This window comes from Equus asinus, chromosome 6 (genome assembly GCF_041296235.1).
Source record: "Equus asinus isolate D_3611 breed Donkey chromosome 6, EquAss-T2T_v2, whole genome shotgun sequence".
In the NCBI taxonomy this organism is placed as follows: Eukaryota; Metazoa; Chordata; class Mammalia; order Perissodactyla; family Equidae; genus Equus; species Equus asinus.
This window is the reverse complement of record NC_091795.1, coordinates 19,677,252-19,692,200: the sequence shown is the minus strand read 5'-3', so window position 1 is coordinate 19,692,200 and position 14,949 is coordinate 19,677,252. Positions and strand designations below refer to the sequence as shown.

The 14,949-nt window shown below is 50.4% G+C and overlaps 1 long non-coding RNA gene across 2 annotated transcripts in view; it reads left to right on the top strand.

Annotated features, from left to right (window-relative positions):
- Positions 1-14,949, top strand: part of LOC106838541 (uncharacterized) — a 304,473-nt gene that overhangs the window by 120,721 nt on the left and 168,803 nt on the right. The gene's annotated exons all lie outside the window — the stretch shown is intronic.

Below are 14,949 nucleotides of genomic sequence, written 5' to 3'. Positions count from 1 at the left end.
CAAAGGCAATGGGTGTGACACATGTAAAGCGCCGAGGCCGTGCCAGGCTCACAGGAAATGCCCAGTAAATGCTGGCTGTTGCTTTTCTTTGCTCTGAAAAGTGGCTGGCACTAGAGACCTAGAAACTTCAGATGAGGGAAGGACATGATGCATTACAGGGCCAGGGCAGCCCAGAGCTCATCCAGGAGTGGAGGAGATCTCCTAGGAGGTTATTGCAGGGACCCGGGCTTCCTGCAGCAGTGGGACTGAATGACCTCGGGGGCGCCTTCCAACCTGGAAAGGTCATTTCAAGTCTTTGCTACGGTAGCAGCAGTGGCTCCAGCGAGGGAGCGAGCAGCAGCGTCCTCGGGCTCGCAGATGCTCCAGCTGTCGTCTTCGGGAACGTGTTTATCCCCCCAGAGGGACGCAGAGGATTGAGAACCGAGGCGAGCTAGCAGAGGAGTGGGCTTGGCAAACCCTGGCCAGCCGGCTCCAGGGCTCTCGCCATGGACCCCAGGCCCAGGCCAGCGTCCCGCAGGTCACGGGGCACTGCACACTTAGTGCACAATACAACGGGAGGTATTTTGCAAACTGATTATAAACAGATTACATTTCTTATCCTAATGTGGCTGTTGGACACCTGCCCATGATTTTTAGCCTCCAGGAGAAAAACAATGGCTTCAGCGGAGTGTTCAGTACTTTTACTTTCCATCTACTACTCGGGGCTCTTCCACTTGCCCGTCCCCCCCAACAACACAGACACACACACACACATGCACCCACATGCTTGCCTTCCTATGGATGTGCAAGTCGTGGCCCCCTGACCCCTTTCCGCTGGCTGCCTGTGCTGCTTCTACCCACATACGTGTTCTGGGAGTGCAGTCCCTGCTAACGTGACTGTGGCGATGTCTCGGCTTTTCAGGAAAAGTCCTCTGTGTGCCACTGAACTTACTCACATTTCACAAACTCGCTCTGGCTTCTGCTTCCAAACCCTTCTTTGCCCTCAGATAGTCCACTTGGTCGGCTAGTGTGGCCAAAGCGCCTTTCCCACGGGGAGAGCAAGGCCCAGGGCAGGGGGATGATTTCCCCGAGGTCCCCGGCGGACTAGTGGCTGATGTTCTCAGGACCCCCACAACCCCCCACGCCATCGCGAAGAGACTCTGTGAGCTCCCTCAACAGGCTCCTTGGGGCAGGCAGTCCAAGCCCAGAGCAGACTAGAAACGATCATTGGGGACTCACATCCGCCCCCCCAGACCCAGAGAAGCCCTCGGCTGTGGGACCTGTGATCATTCTCTTCAGCCCTCAAGGGATTTCACCAGAGAAACTCAGGTGTGGGCTCACCCACGGCCCTCCTTGTCTCCCAAGTCCCGTCACACCCTGTCCGGCTCCTGTCCATGTCGGTGGTCCCTGTCTCCCACTCTGCCTCCGCCTCTGTCCTTCTTCCTTTCAGAAAGTCCTCCCTCATCTTGTTCTTAACCAGAAACACACGCAGCTGTGCTTCCCGCCCAGCGTGAGCCTGCAGAGTCCTTTCCTCCTGAGCCAGGGAAGTGGCACCAAAGGGATGCCCAGGCTGCCCCTCGGGGCGCGACATCAAAGGCACAGGAAGCAACTCTGTTTCTCCGTCCACGGACAGGTCAGCCCTCGTCTCGCAGGCAGCGGCTCTGCCCCAGGAAACAGCCCTGTTTGCCACAACTGGCACCCAGATGTTTTGATCCTCCGTGGCAGGCGGCCGGTTTCTCTGGGACTGACCTTGTGTAAAAAGACCAGTTTTGGAAGGGGATTCCAGTCAGACCCCAGAGCAGATGTGGGCAGCTGCAGGGGGATGCTGCATATGCCTGGTGTCCACGTGGGCATGGTGCGCACACATGCACGATCACAGCACATGTGAACACACACACACTGGTGCACACACACACACAGGTAGGCTCATGCATAGCTGAGTGGCTCCAGGCCTCTCGCTCGGCACTTCATTAGCTCATCTGAAAACATGCCCCGTTTGTAAGAGTACCTGGTCCGTCCCCAGGGCCACGCAGGCCAGACGCCCTCTGCTCAGACCCACGTGACGGCTGGCCTCTGGTCAGGCCTACGGGGGTCCCAGGGAACCCCAAATCCTTCCAAAGGGGCTGAGCCAGCCTTCAGCCTCTGCTTCTGGAAAACTCACTCCTAACCTCGCAGGCAGTTGGCCAGGCCCTTGATGCCAAGATGAGCCCGGTCCTTCCCAGAGTGACAGCTGGGACCTGGCTCCTGCCAACTTTCTCTGTGGAACAAGAAATGAGTCTGTTCTCCACTCCAGGCCCCTGTTCTGGGAGCCAAGGAGCAGAGTGCCAAGCGAGGCCACGAGGGGCTTCGCGTGAGGTCGTCCCTCATGACTGCTGAGATTCGAAAGACAGACCCTGAGGCCAGAAACTTGAGCGTGATGACACTGGGACAGGTGCACGTCGCATCACTGCAGAGGCAGTGGGGCCTGCGACGGGCTCGCCTCCTCTCGGGGCCAGTGTCCGTGAGAGTTCATTCTTCATTGGGGTGGGGTGAGAAGGGCAAACTGTGGGGTTTTACGTGAAACCCGCCCTGAGGAGGAGTAAAACGAGGCGAGCTGGAGCTGTGGAAGTGCCCTGGCCATAAAATCACTCCCTGTCAGTGAACACCTCCGGATGCTCAGGGCGTCAGCATGGTAGTCATTTAAATTTAAGACGTGTTCTCCTCCGCCTACCGCCAAAGGATTCTGAGAGCCTACAAGATTCATCACTCATGCATACTCATTGATATCCCATTAGATGGAACCTTCAGAGCAGGGGAGGGGGTGCGAGCAAGCCCCAGACGTGAGGTGGTGGCCACAAGGGAGCTTGGAGCCTGCCTCCGCACGCAGACAGCTGGGCCGGTGGGACCTGCCACCACATCGTCCTCATGTCGCAGACCCCGGGCCACGCACTGGGATGGCGTCCACCTGGGCACTCAGCTACCCACCTGCTGTGTCTGGCTCTCCCTGGGGAGAAGGAAGCCCACAGGTATCTTACTTGTTAAATTTTAAGAAGTATTTTTGATAGATAACTCTTGAACGTGGTACAAGATGTCAAAGATGCAACCAGTGTATGGAGCAGCATCTCCCTCTCTTCCTTGTCCCCTAGGGCCCCCAGAGGTGACCACCACTATCAGATGCCTAGGGATCCTCCTGAGGCTGTTCTTTGCAGACACAAGCTGGAACTTTATTTTGCTACATAAAGGGTAGCAGACTGGGCCAGTGTTTGTTTGATCAGTTGCAGAATGTTAGACTGTTGGGTTGTGTCCAGTCTTTGGTAAATACGGGCAAAGCTGCCTGAATGTCACACAGCTCACACATGTGTGAGAGTATCTGTCGGTGAGTCTCAGAGACGGAGTCCCCGGGGATCAGTCCATTTGCAGATTTGAGAGAGATTGCCAAATCGCCCTCCATCAAAATTGTGCTAGTCTACAAACTACCAGGACGAGACAGGGGGCCCCATTTTCAAACATCTTTAGAACGTGGCACGTGACCAAAATTTGACAGTCTGAAGGATGAAAAATGGTACCTTGGTTTAAATGTAAATTGCGTTCTTTTCACGAATGATGTGGAGCGTTTCTTCACGTGCTCAAGGCCGTTTGTGTCCCGTTCCCGCGTCTCCTAGTTCACATCCTTTGCCCATCTTTCTCTTTGATTGTTGGTCTTTATTGATTTATAGGAGTCTTGATATATTAGGGATATTTGTACTTTCTCTGTGATATTAATTAAAACAGGTTTTCCCAGTTTCACACTTGCTTTTTGAGTTTGTTTATGGTAGCTTTGGCTATGCCAAAAAAACTTGATTTTCATGTAGTCCTTTTTATCAATTTTCTCCCTTTTTAGTTTTGTATTTTGTGTTTATATTAATAAAGGCATTCCTCCCTCTGAAGCGAAAAAATAATAATTAATATTTTCTTTTAGTACTTTTATGGTTTCTTTTTTTTACATTTAAATATCTGATCTCTGTAGATTTATTTGGATGCATAATTGAAGTAAGGATTCGACTTTATTTTTTGCGATGGCTGCCCTATTGTCCCAGTCCTGTTTCCTGGATGTCCCGTCTCTCCCCACTGATCTGGATGCCACCTCCATCCTCTCCCCGAGGCCCGGCTTGCCCTCGGCTCTCTCTGGGCTTTCTGCTCTGAGGAGCAGAGATGTGCAGGCTCAGAACCCAGACCAGGAAACATCCCCAAAGAACTTCCTTTTCATCTATGGTTTAAAATACAGAGAAAAATGCTCCTCACTTTAGAAAACACAATCTTACATATAATAAGAAGATATAAGCTGTTCGCTTGACTTCCCCTTCCATCACATTTTAAACCTTCTTGCATCACCCCCCTTCCCCTGCAGGCAGGCCCCCAGTGGTTTGAAGGTGAGCTTTCATGCTACTTGCCCTGTGTAAAAAGTCCAGACGTTTGGGCTGTGAGGGAAAAACCTAACTCAGAGTGGCTAAGAAAGACATTTATTGGTCAACAGCTCAGAAGTCCAGGGCTGGCTTGACTCAATGACGTCAGCAGGACTGGGTCCGGGTCACCCGTCTCTCTGCCCCGCCTCCTTCAGTACTGGCTCCTTGCAGGGAGCCTGCCCCTAGAGGTGGCTGTGAGTTGGTTGCCGGCAGCTCAGCTTGCACCCTGTCCTCTCAGCAGCCCAGGTGACAGACGCCCTGAGAATGGCATGACAGGACCAGCTGCCCATCCTGGACTGGTCAGTGGGACTGGGTCGTGTGATGTGCCGGTTAGTGGTTCTGGGACATCTGCCCACCTCTGGGTCAGGCAGCCCACCTAAACGGTGTGTGCTGGGCATGGGGGATTCTGGTGCCAGAGAAAGGGCATTGGCTCCTGGCGGAGGGTGGTGGATACAGCAGGTGCCGGCATGCCCGGCTCTGCCTCTGACATTCTCACGTTCATTCTTCTTGCCTGGCACTGCAGGCTGCAGCTCTGCCCTTGCTGAACTGGCACCCTGGTCAAGTGACCTAACTCCCCTGAGCCCGAAACCAGGCTATGGACAGGGCCTTCCGCACGGGGCTGTCGTGAGGAGTCACTGAAACGTTATACCTCAAGTGCCTGTCGCTGGTGCCCAGCAACTCGCTGCTCATTTGCTCAAGTGGGTGAAAGGGCTCTGATCCCAGTGTCCCTGGATAGAAAGGCCCCCCTCTGCAGCTCTAGGGGTGACTCAGCACAGTAAAAATAAAAGGGCAGGCACAAGGCAGACAGGAAGAGCAAATAAGAGGCAAATTACATCTCTGTGAGACACCTTGACGCCCCAGGGACAGCCTGCCACAGGCTGCAGCTGCTCTGGGAAAAAAATCGAGGTCTCTGCTGCCCTGGCTGGAGGAGCCACCTGAGAGCAGACCTTTGAACGTGAACGCCTCTCACCCTCCCCAGCCTCTGCGACAGTTCTCACTGAAAATATCCATAAATAAGAAGTTTTGGTTGTGTGTGTCTCTGAATGCAGAAACATCCATGTCTGCAGTTTTTTACTGAATAGTATTTTACCAATGAATCTCTCTTATGCCATTACCCCATTTCTATCCTCCCATTGACTTAGCAAGAGAACCCTAATTTTATCCAGGGTGGTAATGCGCCCAACTAAAAGATTACATTTTCCAGGCTCGTTTGTTGTTCTCTGTGGCCATGTGACTAATTTCTAGCTGATGAGATACAAGTAGAAGTATGGGACTTCTGGGAAGGTAAATTAAAAGGAGCTGACTCTGTTGTGGAGATATTCCCTTTCTCCTTTGGGACGTGGATGTGAGAGCAGGAGCTCCTGCAGCTTTTTTGTGACTTTGAGAGTAGAGGCCAGTGCTAGGATGGTAGAGCAGAAAGACAAGAAGAAACAATCTCGGCACGAGTTTTCTAGGGGTATACAAACACTTATGTTTATGCTTCTATCCTTTGGAGTTTTCTGCTAAATGCAGTCCTAACCTGAAACATATGATTCATCTCTTAGTAGCCCTTGGCTGATCTTCACCTTCCAGAGAAGAGTAGAAATATGTATGTGCCTGTATCCCAAGAATCTTGGCCTCCTCAGGACCTGAGAAGTGTTCCCATAACTTTTGGACCCAATGGGGGTTTTCGAGAGATATGTCCTTGTCTCCACTGGGCTACTTCCTTCCAATGAAACAGAGCCACTTTCTCTCTGCTCTAGTGAAGGATTTAAGACTCATTGATCTACACTGTCAAATCTTGCAAATCATGTGGTTTATTTCTTAATGCTGGACGCTGTTTGGTAAAACTAAACCACAATCATTTTACTAGATCTTTTAAAAAAGCTTTTGTCAAACAGTAACTTACACCAAATGTCTAATTCTGTCTGTACTGGTTTACAGTTGACAGATCACTTTCTGTGTATTACACACATACACACACACACACAGAACTCACCAAAACTCAGGGACTCAGTAAGCAGTGGGACCTGCCCGCATCCCAGACAGTAGACCAGGTGCTGTACCAGAACCTGGGGCTCAGTCAATCCACGAACCTCAGACCATCCCTGCCCTGGGTCAGACCAGGTGGTGGGCACAAAAGTTTACAGAAATCCTTCCTAGAGTGATTCATCTTTTCAGAATAAAGTATTGAAAATACTATCTGGACAGTAAGGTAAAAGCAGGTTTTCTCTTCCTTAAGCTGCTCGTCAGAGGTCCCCAAAGGCAGAGACGCAACAACCAAGTCTTCTCCTCAACTAGATGTGACTTCCGGTCAGCATTTTGCCAGTGAGCAGTGTGGGGTGCAAAAAGACGGAAGACCCAACTCAAACTGGCTTGAACAACAGAGAGAGTGTGCCGGCCCAGGAGCTGGAAACAACCAGCAGGAGCTCTGATCTTGGACAAGGCGTGAGCCCCACCACGGAGGCGCATCTCGCACCTTCCCCCATGTTGCAGGATGCCAGAGGGCAGCCCTCCCTTCCTCTCCACCGCTCAGCTCCTCAGGCCTTGTCCTGTGCCATCCAGGGAGGGCCTCTTGGGCAGAAGAGAGAGGCTTTCTGTCTACTGGGAAGCTCCGCAAATGGCCCCTCAGGTTACATGGGCCTGAAGTAAGGGCAGAGGAACAAGCTAAATGGCTTAGGCCAATGAGGGTCTGCTCCTCAAATAGCAGGTGGGGGAACCCACCCAACCAGCATACCTGGCCACTAATGGCGGGCTTCCCAAAGGAAATTTAGGGACCTAAACTTTGGGGTGGGGAATGGATATTGGCGCCATATTTGCCTGCCTCTAATGTTTACCTCAGCAGTCACATTGACTCTATCCTGGCCAGTGATGGACAATCCATATTGATGATCGATTGGCTCCCACTGGGAAACCGATCACTCCCCCTCCGCTCCTGGGCTCATCTGATCTGTGTCATTGGGTTGGTTGCCTTCTTCTTTTTAAGCCAGGTTTTACAGAGCTAATCCACTGAGAAATTATTTAAATTCTCCTGAACTGTGATGAAGCAATTTCTGGGCTAATTTTGTCACTGCTGCCGGGTGTCACAGAGCAGCAGGTGGAAGGTCTCAGAAATGACTCCAATGTCACTCTTCTGTGTAAGGTCGGGTATCCCTGAGGATGAAGTTACATCCCTTTCCTCAGCCTTTGTCTGCTGACGATTACACTGGCTCCGCCTCTTTGTCCCATTATTAATTAGTTTATAGGTTTCCATCTTAAAGAGAAAAAGAAATGATCAAATCCAAACCCTATGCAGAGCAGGAGACCTCTCCATGGAACCCCCAGAAGAGGGGCGGGCCACGCCAGCTCTCCTGGCCAAGATGCCCACCGGCGACAGGGAGAGTCTCCCTGGGACCCAGGACTGGCCCCAGGTTTCTTAGGCCTGAGAGTCCCAATCTTCTTCCCTAAATGGTACAGTCACTGAGATGCAAGTGACATACGGTTCCAGAGGGAAAGACTGGACACAGTCTGATATGACATGCATCGAATACGTGCAGAGAGATGTCAGACCCCCACAAAACCTTATCTCCCGCAGGCCACACGTAGTCATCTTCTCCAGCTGTTTCACGTAATTCGAGGTTTCCAGCCACGCAAACATGCCAATCAATATTCTTAGGACACAATATAGGACGATTTGCTTTGTTTTGACTTTGGTTAGCCTCAATACCATTTTTTTGTCCTTATAGCTTTTGTTTTTTCTAAAGGAAGCACCTGTAAGCTCATCACCTGGAGATAATCATTAGAAAGAAAAGATGAAATTTTAGCCATTTTTTTTTCTGGATATAAAAAAGTATGTGTGTGTTTTCAATATCGGGATCATAATAGCTATTGCAGTTTTCAGCAGGAGATAATCTCTTACAGTGTGCTTAACGTCTGTGCAATATTTCATCTTAGAAACGTATCAGGATTTATTTAGCCACACCCTGCTTGCTTACCTCTAATTAGAAAAAAAGTTCCTTGAGGTGTCACCACCGGGGTAGCGTGAGCTCAGCCGATGCTCCTGACAGCCTGTCAGACAGGAATTATGGTTCTCTTCAGCCCACGGTACAGAAACTTAAATAAACTACTCGAGACAAGCAGCTAGTGAGTGCCAGCCAGGGAGGCTCAGCAGCACCCCCACCTACACTGCCACCTTTGTCCCTGGACCCGTGTATTTGTTGTCATCTTTTCTTGGCATCTTGAAAGAGGAATGTTAGCTGACTGTCTTTATTAGCATTTATTTGGATCTTTGGGAGTTTGAGCATCTTTTCGTTTCCTCCAGACCATTTTGCATTTATTTTCCTTCGAAATGCCTTTTCATGGTTTTTGCCCACTTTTCTGTTAGTGTGTGTGTTTTAAACAGACACAGAGGTTTTGCTGCTCTGTGGCCCCTTGTTACTGGAATATTCTAAAATTCTTGCTACAGGCTGGTATGTGACTTGCAAACCAGCAACGGTGAGGCGCCCCAGGACATGGGCTCTGTTTCTTTAATCTCTGTTCCCCTGATGTCCCTGAAATGAGGTGATCTTGGAGACATGCCTTGCAGTGTGCCCAGCAGAGAGAAGAAAGCAGCCATCCGTGTTGGGACACGAGCCCACCCTCAGCTCAGGGGCTCTGGCCGGGTCTGACTCTGAAACCTGGCGCTCGCTCCTTGGCCTTGGTGCTCTGTCCTATATAGCCGGCTGGCTCCTGCTTTAGGCCAGGAACACTTTGCTTGGATCTGTGCATCTAGCTGAGAACTTGCCCACTATAATGGACCGAATAAATTGCCTATAAACATAAATAAAAGCTTCTGTGTTTAGAACTGTGGAACATATATGACAGATAGTTGGTTAATTATACACACACACATAATTTACCCACTACCTGTCATATATGTTCCCCAGTTTTTTCTTGCCTTTTAATTTTGTCCTGGTGATTTAGGACTGAGAAGTTTTAAATTTTTTTATGTCTGCTAATATTTTCCTCTGTGACTATTCCCATTAATTTTATCATGAGAAAGTCTTCATCACTCCCAGGTGCACAGAAGTGATCATTTCTGCTTTCGTTTAGTCGTACAATGAGTTCAATTTCCACATTTAATTTCTTCATCTATCTGGAAGCTATTGTTAATTTTCTTCTCGAAAGGTCAGTCCAGAAGTACCTGAACAAGCTTGTGTGGGGTGGCCACACCCATTACCTGTGCCGTCACACCTGGTACCTGGACAAGCCCCTGTGGGCACACCCCCGGTAGGGGCATTATACTTCCACTGATGCAAAATAAGCCACGTTGACTTTTAGCAACTGCATCCATCACTAACTGCCATTACCCCACGACAGCAAAATCAGCAGATTCTCATTTGTCCTGAGAGTGAGAGTATAACTTTTAGAAAAAATGTCTCCAGTTTCTATAAATTTGTATGGAACACTTCTACACAACTGCATCCATCAGTTAGGTATCATTTGGTCTTTGGCTTTTCATTTTGTAGCATAGTTTCCATTTATATCCCCGGTGTCAGCATGTTCTAGCTGACTCCTAGTTCTCAGCCTTCGGAGCTGTGTATGCTGCCCGGGCACTTTGTTTCCTTAGCAATTTCACACGCTCTTGTTGGACTTTTGGGTTCTTCCCCAGATCTTATTTTCACATAGGCAGCTGACAAAATAGGCATGTTCTTTGGTGTTGCATTTTCAATTCTCAGGGTTTCTATTGACAGATACTGTGACTCAGTTTTTATGGATGTTGTTGTCGGTTTGGTTTCCTGCTCCATCAAGGTGAAATGAGTTTGAGTCATTCATGATTTGGTTATTTATTGTATTTATTGTTCCTCTCAGCTTCTAGTCCCTGGAATCACCCGTACAGTTGACACACGGGCCTTTGACGTCCTTGTTCAAGTTTTTGTGACCAAAGTCACAAGACCATAACGGGGACCACGGTGGACATCTAGGTCCCTTGCCTCCCAAGTCGCTCAGGGCACTGGGGCAGCCCAGAGAAGGCCAGCAGCAGGGCCAAAGCCTAATGAGGACAACAGCACTAGCTGCAGCCGGGCACTGCGCTGCGTGCTTTCCACACCCCAACCCCATCCTGCCAAACACACCATGGGCAGGCTCTGTTATTATTCCCATTGTACAGGTGAAGAGGGAAATCGCAGCTCCAAGAGAGGAAGCGATCTGCCTAGGGTGTGCAGGCAGCGGTCAGTGGGTCAGAATTTGCATTGGTCCCCAGCACTGATGCTCTTGGCCGTGGTGCTGCTCTGATTCCTGCCCATCAGCGGCGTCAAAGGACACTCCAAGGACGCCACAAGGGCTGGTGGAAGGGCACGGCTCCTGGCATGGATCTAGGAATCCTCCTTAACAAGGCTTCCAGATGTCCATCATCCCGTTTGGGCAGTGTTTTTCAACTGGCTAGGAATCCATCTAACCTTGTTTTCACCTGGTCCACATTCCTCCATTTCAAAAACAAGAATATCCTGAAAGACTGTCAACTGCTTTGCTGACAGTATTTAGGTGCACAGTGCTTACCAGACGCACCTGTTTAATCGCAAAAGATCCTGGCTGATTTGGGGGACAGGAACCCATGGTGTCTCCCATGTTCTTTGTGAAATATTTTCAATCCGCATGGACAATAATTCTAGAATATTCTCCCAGGGCTTGCCATCGAGCAATAGATTCATTTGCAATTTTTGAAAAATGGACGGTTTTCCCAGGGTTTAATCACTGCACTTCTCTGAGGTCATGTCAGAGCTCCCATCTTTGCCTGGGCTGAAGAATAACTCATTTAGTGTGTCCGAGGGCGTCTTAGTGTCTTCTCACCGGTCCCAGGTTCTACCTTTTTAAGGAACATTCTGGAGAACTTTCTAGGGAAGCTAAATTGAGATTGCTGGCTCCAACTCCTTTTTGGCCAGTCTTTACATTTTAGCGTCTTCTCCATGCAGGGCCCTGTCCCCTTGTTGTTCCGCCTTTCAAGCAGCTTTGAAAGCCCTTGTGAAATCGTGGCCCTGTGGTAGCCGCTGCTTATTCTGGGCATTAGCCTTCCCAAAGCTGTTCTCCCCGGCACAGGCCCCTCAGGCGTATTCACCTTGATTCTGTGCCCGCTTCTACATTTGGGGCATGGCTTTCTCAAACTGCAAGATCACCAATGACCACCCTGTGTGGCCGCATTGTTTATTTGTTAGGTATCCCCTCTCTTTTTGTCCCTCACTGGGATTGTTCTCTATTAGATAAGCAAAATCTCGTGTTTTTCCCCCAATCTCTTTCCTCACTTGTATCTGTGTGCCTTCAGACCCTCGAGCCCCCATCCTCCAGGTTAAGATGATGTGGCACTAGGAAATTTTTCCCGGTCTTTCCATGCCTCGGTTTCTTCATTTCAGATAGGGCATGATGACAGCATTAAGCTCCTAGAGTTGTTATGAAGGAAATAGTGCATGGTTGTGATCAATGTTAGTATTCTTATCTACCTATTATTGAAACCTCTCATGGTTACGAGTGATAGAAACCCAACTCAAACTGGCTTAAACCCAAAAGAGAATCTATTGGCCCAGAGAACTTTCCCCAAGGGCTTGCCATCCAGCAAAGTTGAAAGGTCAACCAGCCTCCAGGCAAGGCTGGGTTCCGAGCTCCATGAAAGTCCCCAGGACTCAGGTCTCTCATTTGGCTCCATTGCTGCCTCACATGGAAGCAAGATGGTGGTGGCAGCCCCTGGCCCTGGTCCCCCTCGGCCCCCCACCTGCAGAACCAGGGTGAGGAGCAGAACCGCAGAGGGTGGACTTGGCTCCTCCCCTCGGAAGGGGTGTCATGCCCAGAAAAGGGGCAGCTAAAGCCTGAGTTGGGAAATTTGCTTCCCCAGCGAGGAGAGCTCAGAGCCTTCTAGACTGTGAGTGATTTCACTGGCAGCCCCGGGCACCTCCTCCACTGCAGCTAACGGCAGCTGGGCCTTTAAATGCAGCTCCTTTCCAGCAAGACAGACCCTGCTAGAGGGGAGGAAGATGACCCCGAGCCCGGCCCACAGGCCCACTTCTTACCCCCTCCCTTGCCTCATCCAGACGTGCCGGCCTTGACTCTAGTCTCTGACATCCATCCGCTGGACTCCTTCCTGTGCTCCGCTCAGCTTGGGCCTGATGGCTGGTAATTAATTGGCTTTGTCTTTACCCTCTGACCCCACCCGTGCCTCCCAGATGGGTTTTCCACACCTGGTAACTGACCTCAGAGTCATTCTCAACTCTGTCAGGTAGGCGTGCTGGATCAGATTTTGTGTTTGCTCGTTACTTCTCTCAAACAGACTCTTGACCCATCCCAGTACAGATCTGGTCACTCACTGTGGTTAGGATGTGACACTTCCATCACATATGGTGCCAGGCACCATTTGTTTAGTAGCTTAGAGTCCATGTCCCCTTCCTTTGCTCAACCCAATGTCCCTTTGTGGCATGGCCTCCACCATTGTGTGGTCTCGGGGAATCCAGGTGTCCCCTGCATGGAAGTGGGAAGGAGGCCACGATATTGTCTACAGGGCCCCCTCCCCTGCCCCAGTGCAGTCCTGAGCTGCGCTGAGTTGGGCGGCCTCGGAAGGAGTGACAGCAGCCCGTTCTTTCCCCGCAGAGGCACCTGACAGTCGAGGAGCTTCTGTCCCGGGCTCAACCCAGTTCTCCAGCCCAGAATCCGGCTTTCCTGTAGACTCCATGAGCTTCTCCGTAGCTTCCAGTCCATTCCCCTATTTGCTTGAGTCTGCAAGAATCGTTTCTTTTGCTTTCAAGAACACGAGCTGATATTCTCGTGCTGTGCTTCGTCTTTTCTGGTTTTATGGATTTATTTGTGTTTTTTTTTTTTTTTATTACTCTCTCTGAAGTTTCCATTTAAGCTCCTTCTGGTCACACTGGCAAGTCTCCTGCAGCATGTTCTCCTCAGCTCTTGGTTAGCACATCCTGCTTCCTGCCAGGCCCCCGCTGTTCTGGGGTGGACCTGGGCTGTGGTCCAGGAGATACAATTCCCCACTCTGACACCATCTCCATGCCCACATGTTCCCTCCGCACACGTCCTCTCTCCTTTCACTTCCAAAGTCACGAACATCAAGTCAGAGAAGGAATGAAAACACCACCTGTAACACCAATTCCTTCCATTTCCTCCCCAGAACTCCAAAGCAAACAGAAATATATTGGATTTAGACTCATAGGCTCTAGACTATCACACTTGGAAGGAAACTTAGAAACCATCACAGGTCTTTCCTGATGGAGCGGTCGTGGCTGAGTAGATTTCACATCTGGGCACAGTCGGAAAGGTGCTGTGGGAGATTTGCAATGCCTGCAGGGATGTGGCAAGTGAGAGTAAGAGATGTGAGCAGATTATTTGCTCTCCTCCAACAAACTGCTCTGCATTTTACAAATGAGGAAACTGAGTCACATCCCTATCAAGTTGTCTAAAGCTGTACAGGGAACCAGGGCAGATGTGGGGACAGAATCTAGGTTGTCAGGCCTTTCCTAGCAATGACAATGACTTCTCTTTCATGCTGGAGTTCAGCCTCATGTGAACTCATCGGAGTCCACATGCGGACTGCCTGGTGTGGATTCTGTACTCAGCCACTTCTGTGCACCACAGCAGCATCCCGCTCGTGCCTGTGGGATGAGGAATGTTACTCTTAGAGAACTTTCAGAATCCCAGTCCTGGTGCCCGAGGATGAGACAGTGGTGTAGAACCCAGGAACGGCGGTCCTGGGTGCTGGCCCTGGAGCCCCAGGGTGTGGAGGGCACCCTGGGAGCTCACCCATTAGTTGGGACATTTTATCAGACTGCAGTTGGAAAACTCCAGAAACTGCCGTCCCAAATGGAACACACTCCATGTCGTTCCAAGTGAGGAGAAAACAAATAGCCAGGCGACCCTCCCCAAAATGCTGAAGCTCGTCGCACTTGAGATGGGAAGCTGGGTCCAAATCCAGACCTGGCACGACTCCTTAGAGCTTGCTGTGGGAAGATGGGGGCGAAAGGTCTTCACCCCTCCTGTGAGAGTCAGCTCCTTATTTCAAAATCCATCCTGTTTGACTGTTCAGGTGGGAGCCTTCCGAACAGCCCTAATGCATACAAAGGAGTAGCAGGGAGCACGCTCTGCTCTCAGATGGATGGCGAGAAGCTTGCAGAAGCAGACAGCTCCAGGGACTGGGGTGGCCGCCTGCAAACCTTCACTCAGTTGAGCCCCTGGGAGAGGGGCCTTTCTTCTGGGCCAGGAACGCCAGAGTGGAGTTTCCCCCAAAGGAATAGAGAACTGCTTTTTGGGGAAGGAGTTCCTATGGGCTGGGACTCAGCATACTCCTCAGGGGCCTTCGTAATGGGACAGCATCCTGTTTTATTAAGAGCCTGTTGCTGGCAGGGAAGCTGTCTGCCTGCTGTGTGGGCAGGGGCCCAATATCGCTGCGGGCAATTCCAAGCCAGCACTTCGAGCTGACATCAAACCGGGAAAGAACAGGACTGTTTTTTAGCTGATGAAGCAAGACTTTTTCTTTCTTTTCTCTCTTTTTTTTTTTTTTTAACAGTTTTCTCGCCTGATTCCTCTGTGTACATTTTGTGTCTGCGAACCTGCATGTGACGTTCGC